The sequence below is a fragment of the Schistocerca americana genome, chromosome 2 (assembly GCF_021461395.2).
Source record: "Schistocerca americana isolate TAMUIC-IGC-003095 chromosome 2, iqSchAmer2.1, whole genome shotgun sequence".
Taxonomy (NCBI): domain Eukaryota; kingdom Metazoa; phylum Arthropoda; class Insecta; order Orthoptera; family Acrididae; genus Schistocerca; species Schistocerca americana.
The window spans coordinates 383,680,640-383,688,486 of NC_060120.1; positions in this window are offsets into that span (position 1 = coordinate 383,680,640).

The following is a 7,847-nucleotide window of genomic DNA, read 5'->3' on the forward strand; positions in this document are numbered from 1 at the left end:
TGTCGCTAATTAGGAGCCACGTATTTCCACACACAAGAGGGTTTTCGTAAATTTACGAGTAATTCTGCACATCTTTCACTGGGAAATCTCTCCATAGTCAGTTGATAAATTTAATAGAATCACTCAAAGCGTGGACGTAGACTTGAACTCCCATTTTCATTTGTCTTAGATGAGACGTTGATAAACTGCGAGCCGACTGAAAACAGGAGCACTCTTTTAAAAATAAAGGGCAGCCTTCAGTAAATAATGGGTATGAGATGTGTCTGTGCGAAAGGTTGTGAAATATTTACCTGCTATCTCAAGCATAAAATGGTGTAGTGCGTGAAATCCTCTGCGTATATTAAATTAAAGTAGCTTATATTTGCAATCCATTAGTAACAAATGAAATTTGTTGGATAATATTTCACCTATGTTCGAGACACATAATTTAAATTGTAGTCCATCTGTTTATTTCTTTATTGTGAATACATCTTCCGTTTCTGTAAAACTTCCTTTAATATTTTGCAGACAGCAAAGAGCTTCGAAAATTGTTTCAAAAATTGCCTTCGATTTGGAGCTATTTCAAGTCAAATATCATAACTTTCAACAGTTAATTCTATTGCGAACGTGCTAAGAGATCCTAAAGGAACGGTGCCGGGAGGAACGAATGGAACGAATACAGTAGTTAGAAATATGGCAGTACAGGCACGATGGACTGTTTTTTCAGATGTCTCGTTTCACGACCAGGGATATTACCGGAAAACCAATTTGGAGGGCCGTTGCAAGGCACGACACACACGTGTCCGCTTTTTTTTTTTTCTCTCGTTTGTAACGCCAGCCAGAAACAAAGAAGGGAGTGGGCCGCTTATAGGGCGCACGTGAGAGAGAGAGAGAGAGAGAGAGAGGGGAGAGGGAGAGACAGAGAGAGAGAGAGAGAGAGAGAGAGAGAGAGAGAGAGAGAGAGGCAGAGAGACGAAGATGCGCTATCGAGCGTGGTGACTGCTGCTGTGGCTTATAAAAGGGCGTTAACGGCTTGGTTCCTGAATTCCGCGTGCCCCACCCGAATGAGAGGATTTAATTTTTTTCACGATTGGAAGAATATAAATAAATAGCTAATTGCCTGGAATGCCTCTCCAAGGTAATGAATTTAATTGTGCTGTTAATTGCAATTTACGGTACTTCATGAAATTAATTTATACCGGGATGCACTGGTGGCCGTCGAAAAGGTACTGCTGCGCGTATTTTTAATTTTTATCTCGTGCTCGCATTTCGATTCCGTCTGGGGCGTAATTCAAAGGAAATTTAATTTAAATGTTAATCTGCGCAAAATGGCGTCAGTGTGGCGCGCCGGATCTGCATCCGCCGCCCCCTCCCCCAGATAGGGTCGTCTTCGCCCAGAAAGCGGCGGCCAGCTCTTCAGGGAGCAACTGGAACAGCCGCCTCTGTTCGCCATTCATTTTGGCAAGCGGGGCCGCACCTCGCCCACTGCAAATGGCCTACTTACTGACGTCACACGTCCGTTTCTCACCGGGGATTATCTGTTGTCTGCGCAACGCACAGAAGCCTGCCGTGGCAAAAGGACGGAATTTTGGAAAGCTGCCGTAGTGAATCCGGTCTGTGATTCCTCACAGACAAGTCGTTAGCAACGGACATCAAATAAAGCCGCACGAGAGATGAGCCATGCAACCAGCTTACGAGCTAATGTACCCTCTGTTTTAAGAGACGATGAAACGAACGTGATCCGTGACATTCTATATAAATTATTAGGTAGAATATTTTAGTGTGCTTTCAGGTTGGCTGGCTCATCCTATTTTATTTTTTCTTCCATTGGTCACCCAGTCACAGCTACTTGTTACATTAAAGGGTGCTTCAAAAATTTCCTTCCGATTTCATAAGACAAAACCGCTATGCATGCGACAACATGCTAACCAGTAACTTCTAAATCTCTGCCCACAAAAACGGGGTTTTCCGGTGCTCATACCTCGAGTTTTATTGGTGGTAGGATCAAGTGTTTTGGATAGCCCTTGGGCTAGGCATCAACTGTATACCCAGCAGAAGGATAATCTATCCTACAATACAGGCTCAAAGTACGAATATTACGCACTTTCTTCTGCTTCGACAAATGGAGCAAATCGATTGGTTCTTTTTGCATTTGTCGTATGTACGGGTGGCTTGATGGAACTTACGGAGGCACCGTTACCTAATGGGCGGTTCCTCGGAAAACCCCCAAAATGTTTTTTTGCCAAATACAGAGGTTCAGAGACACAGTCGCACGTAATGTATGCAGGAAACATGAAATAGACTGATTAAACACGAAATTTAATTAAACTTTCTGGTGTACACGTATATGAATGAATGCGTGAATGAATTAATTAATGATGCATTCGAGTAAATTCATTCGCCGTCCCTGAGAAAACCCAAAAAAAGTGTTTTTAACCATGTTTTCGCCATCCGCAGCGGCCAAACCCCAGTCACAGAATTCATGGTGGCTATGCACAGCGAATGGCTGCAATTTTTAGAATATGTACCTAAAATCCGGATCTCGAACTATCTTGAAAATTTTCTTCCTATCTTTACTCATCTGCAAGATACAAAAGTTCGAATTATCTTCTTGTTAAACTGATTGATGATGACGCGTCTACTATCCGTGATACCCGTGATTTAAATAAATTGACAGATATGCTCATGAATGAATGAATGAATGATGCATTCGCCTAAATTTGACGGGTACGCTTCTTCAAATTTGGACCAGTACTTGTAAATAATTCTACCTTTACAAGTATTTGCATGATAAATTTTCATAAATTTTACGTGTATAATTCGTTACCTAAATTATGCCCGTTGACGTCAAAAATTGTAAATTGACTGGTATAAACACGAAAAACCTGTGCAAGGCGAAAACTTAGTTTATAAAGTGACGTACCACTGAGAAATATGCTCTAATATGTCTCCGTTCTCACCAGAAATAGTTCAGGGAACCATGTGTTAGTTTTGCAGTATTTGAATCGCACATTCGTAAACTATCAAAATTTTACTGACCCATAAAGTTATTTTCATAAGAGCGATATGTCCAGCTGTGGTAGGGAAAAGAAGAGAACCAGCGGAAAACTGCTTCTACAGAGGCGCAAAAAGGCGAATATGCTCCTGTTTAAAACACTGGATAACAGCTGCCTAATCCTACCTTCCGCAGCATCTTTAAAATTTTTCCCAAAAATTTTGGTGTGCTAAATTATTCGCGCTATTTTATGCTGAGAGAGGAGACAGTGACAGTGGCAGTGGGAAAGAGACAGAAAAGCAACAAATGTTGGACAATAAGAGACAGCGGTTGTGCTTTAGAAAGAGCGAGTGAGACAATGGCAGTGTGAGAGAAACAGAGGTAGACAGCGACAGTGGAACATATTTGTCACAGAATAGTGTTACGAAAAGAATGAAACAGATAGTACCAGTGTGAGAGGAGTAAAGATAGGGAGAAAGTGGGTGATAGTCAGTGATAATGAGAGAAAGAGTATGTGACATTGACAACAAGAAAGAGAGAAATGACAACAGTGAGAAAAGATAGCAGGAATGGGAAGGAATGAATGAGATAGGAGCAGCGAGAGAGAGCAAGAGGGAGAAAGGGACAGTGAGAGGAGACACTAGTAGTAGGAAAAAATGAAGGAGACAGCGGCTGTGAGACAGGAGAGTGTGACATTTAGAAAGACACAAAGGAATAATGACAATGAGTTGGGCTGAATGACTGAGTGAGAATGACAGGTGGGAGTGGATCGGTATGAGCGACTTCCAGGGATGGATTAGTAAGTGTGAGTGAGATACAGTTAGGGAAGCTAGTGGGAGTGAAAAGTGAGACGCATGTTAGAAAGAGCACGTAAACTTTAGAATGCCATTTTTTTGGGACAATTTTTGAAGGCGCTGAAGAAGACAGAAAAAGGCAGGTAATACCGCATATTTCAGTCAGTCTTTTAAACAGCATCCTTTTTTTTTTGCTCCGACAGCAGCGTTTCCCCACTGGCCATGTATAGGGATAAACCTGAATACTTTAGGTGAGTTTTAACTTACAATTATGAGGACAAATTAATTAATTAATTTAAAAAAGAATAATCCGAATATACAAGGGTTTATCTTGTACATACATGCACGTAAGACTTTGGGGTGCATTTTTCAGTTAAATTTAAGGTAACAGTTGTCTTTTCTGTGACACAAATGTTGAATGTGCCGTTTACCAGATAAGTGATAACATCCCGACAACAATCAACAGTGTAAGATGGCAAGAACCATGCCCCTTACATGAAGTCATTAAAGATCACCTAACTCACTTTGAGTGAACAGTAGGGCTGAACAAAAGAATGATTGACAAGGCACAATGCATCTTGTAGAGGAGGGCATACTGAAATAATTAATGTCAGGTGATGGTTTTAAAGTAATTCACACGACATGAAAACTTTGTGGAAACGCGTCGATTTACTGGAGGCTATTTTATCCCAGGGAAGTACACAGAATTGACCGTGGTCGCTGGGGGAGCGGCTAAGGGAAGCAACAATGGGCAGTTTAGGGCGGCTCAAGCTCTGAGAGAGTGGTAACGGGGCACGGCCTCCAGCCGCCTTAAGATGAGTGACAGCATTGGTGATTGATCCCGACCCCATGCTGGTGTACCAGTAAGCAGACGGAGAACTTCTATGCCTGTTGATAAATGTCCGTCATCCCGTTTTCAGTGAAACATGTGAGAAAGCCGCGCAAAGCTGCGGTGGAGCGGTCAACAGAGGTCAAAATATGCGTGTTCGTGACTATAGCAACTTCACGCTGAATTCACGGTCCGCAGAGTCTGAAGTAAATCACGTGAAGAGCGACAGAATGAAATACGCCGGCCTCCGATGGGAACATCGGACTGAGGAATTTGAAGTACGCTCCTGGGAGTCAGAATTCCGGAAAAATTGGTGTTTGTGCAGACGCTAACCTTGATGGGTGGCCTGGGAGGAGCTAAATAACAGAAGTTGAGAGGAAGGGAAATTTTGTGGGAATTTGTTCACTTCCCAGAGCAGGCATTGGTCGGCGCTGGGAAGCGACGTATAATTAACGCGACTTGCGCTGTAATTGGCGTAAGTGATTTTGCTGGAGGGTAAACCGAGGCGAAGAGCGGACTGTGAGAAGTCTCCGTAGAGGTCTTCCGTTCCCAGCTTGCCTAGAGTGCGGACGTGGCGTTCTTGACTCAGCTTGCCTGAGAAAGAGTGAGCATCTCTGCAGTTTAGGACTTAGCAAAGGGAATGATTGAGCTTGGAGATAGGAAGTTTTGGTTCAGCTACTTTCTGAGCAAGATAGCTAGGAGTGAATAGACGAGCGCAGCCTTGCAGCACCACGAGGTCGGCCGACGTCCACACAACGACGCCGCTCCGCCACGCTGTATTCGGTGATATTGCGCCCGCTCCGGCCACTGATTAATTTGTTGGATCATGTCGGCAAAGTTTCCACGAGGGTTTCATGGGCCGTGTATTGTAGAATTCTTCTGGCACTTCGCATTACGCCTGGCTCAGTCTATAGGAATTACTTTTGAGTTATCGCGCTTTACTCCACGCAAACGCAATTTATTACCACTGCCTGATAGGAGGGTCTTGTAATGTGATGATTGAAGGTCGGGAGTTGAAATAAATTTGTGATAATCGACTGCATCTGTTTTCAATCAAGTAGTTGAAATCCCAAGTAACTTTCTTAATTATTTTTAGTTTCAACATTTGCATCTGGTGTTCAGTAGCTGAATATAACATCAATGTGCACCACTTTTTAATTAAAAGTGATCAATTATGAATAAATTAATGTCAACACTGCCACCGCAGTTCAATCAGGAGTCACAGGGCCATATTACTTTTTTTTTTTTGCGTTATCCGATATTGCGGCAGTTTTGCACTCTCGGTTGATCTGTTAGTCAATTAGTTGGGGTGAACACACGCTAAAACCAGCTAAGTGACGGGTGGGGTGTTACAACAGATCTGAGAAAAATTCATGTGATATTACACATCGTTTGATTAGTCTCGTTTTATCTACTGAGCTGTAATAACACAAGAACAACAGGCAGGAACCTTTTGTTTTTCTAACATGGTGTATAAAATCCCTAACATTTAAAAACAGCAATAGTAACAGAAATAAGTGTTCCAACACTTGTAATAAAGAAGAACAAGTCCACAGCATCGGGATGCACGAAAATCTGTGGAATGCATAGTCGATCTAAAACTACGTATATATGATATAATAATACAGGGTGCAACAAAAATGTACGGCACAAATTGTAGTGCTACGGTCGCAGGTTCGAATCCTGCCTCGGGCATGGGTGTGTGTAATGTCCTTAGGTTAGTTAGATTTAGGTAGTTCTAAGTTCTAGGGGACTTATGACCTAAGATGTTGAGTCCCATAGTGCTCAGAGCCATTTGAACCATTTGAACAAATTGCAGGACACATTTCTAACAGGTAGACGAAGAAATTATTTTATATGAACATGGGTCTGGAAACGCTCTGTTTCCATGTTACAACTAATTTTTGCCAATTCGTTAATCATGGAAAACACACAGAAACAAAACGTTAGAATCATGGGAAATATGCATTCTTGGTGCCGTCTGTTTACGTTGTGCACCGCCAAAAAAAATGGTTCAAATGGCTCTGAGCACTATGGGACTCAACTGCTGAGGTCATTAGTCCCCTAGAACTCAGAACTAGTTAAACCTAACTAACCTAAGGACATCACAAACATCCATGCCCGAGGCAGGATTCGAACCTGCGACCGTAGCGGTCTTGCGGTTCCAGACTGCAGCGCCTTTAACCGCACGGCCACTTCGGCCGGCGTGCACCGCCAGTGTTTTATTTTACATGTACTTGCTTTTTTACAGGTCACAACAACTGTTCCAGAGATCAGTATGACCGTTGCAAGCACACAGGTTACTACGTAGAGTTAACGTAAACTTCGCTCGTGCAATAGCAGTGTGCGCCGGCCGCTAGTGGCCGACCGGTTCTAGGCGCTTCAGTATGGAACCGCGCGACTGCTACGGTCGCAGGTTGGAATCCTGCCTCGGCCATGGATGTGTGTGATGTCCTTAGGTTAGTTAGGTTTAAGTAGTTCTAAGTTCTAGTGGACTGATGACCTGAGATGTTAAGTCCCACAGTGGTCAGAGCCATTTGAAGCCAATGGTAGTGTGCACAAATGCAGAGATGCCAGATGCCCATTTGATTTGTGGATTATCTGACGGCAATGGCGTCCGCGCTCAACGTTTCCACCGAGATTTTCGGGATGAAGATGCCCCGACAGGAAAACTTTTGAAGCCATTGATCGTCGATTTAAGGAACATGGCACGTTTAAGCCTAATACTCGAGACTCGGGGAAGCGTAGAAGGACGAGGACACCACAGCGGGAAGCGATAGTTCTTCATGCTTGTAGAGCAACAGTTGTAAAGCGCATGCTGGATGCTGGAAAAGTCTCGCTGCCAAAGTGTAAATTAATATAGTTTGTGTGGAAGTGTGTGTCCTTATATAACTACTGGACCTCAAAATGGAGGCAGACAGACGGATACTAACCGAAAAGAGCCGCCTATACTGTCGCAAGCCAGCACCCAGCATTATGCTACTACCAGTAACGATGTAACTTCCTGAAACCATCTGAAGATGAACCTGAAAAGGTTCGAAAACCGGTTCATGGAATAAAACATAATTATTCAAAAAAGTGACTGGTAGCAGTTATTTATAACTTATTTACATTCAACATACAGTGACGGTTCTAAAATATCAGTAATGGATTAGCATAACAATTTTAAATATTTAAGGCACTCTTGTCTCAAATTATTACAGTAAGACCGCTCAGCATCGAACTCACGATCAAGGTTTTGCATCATCCC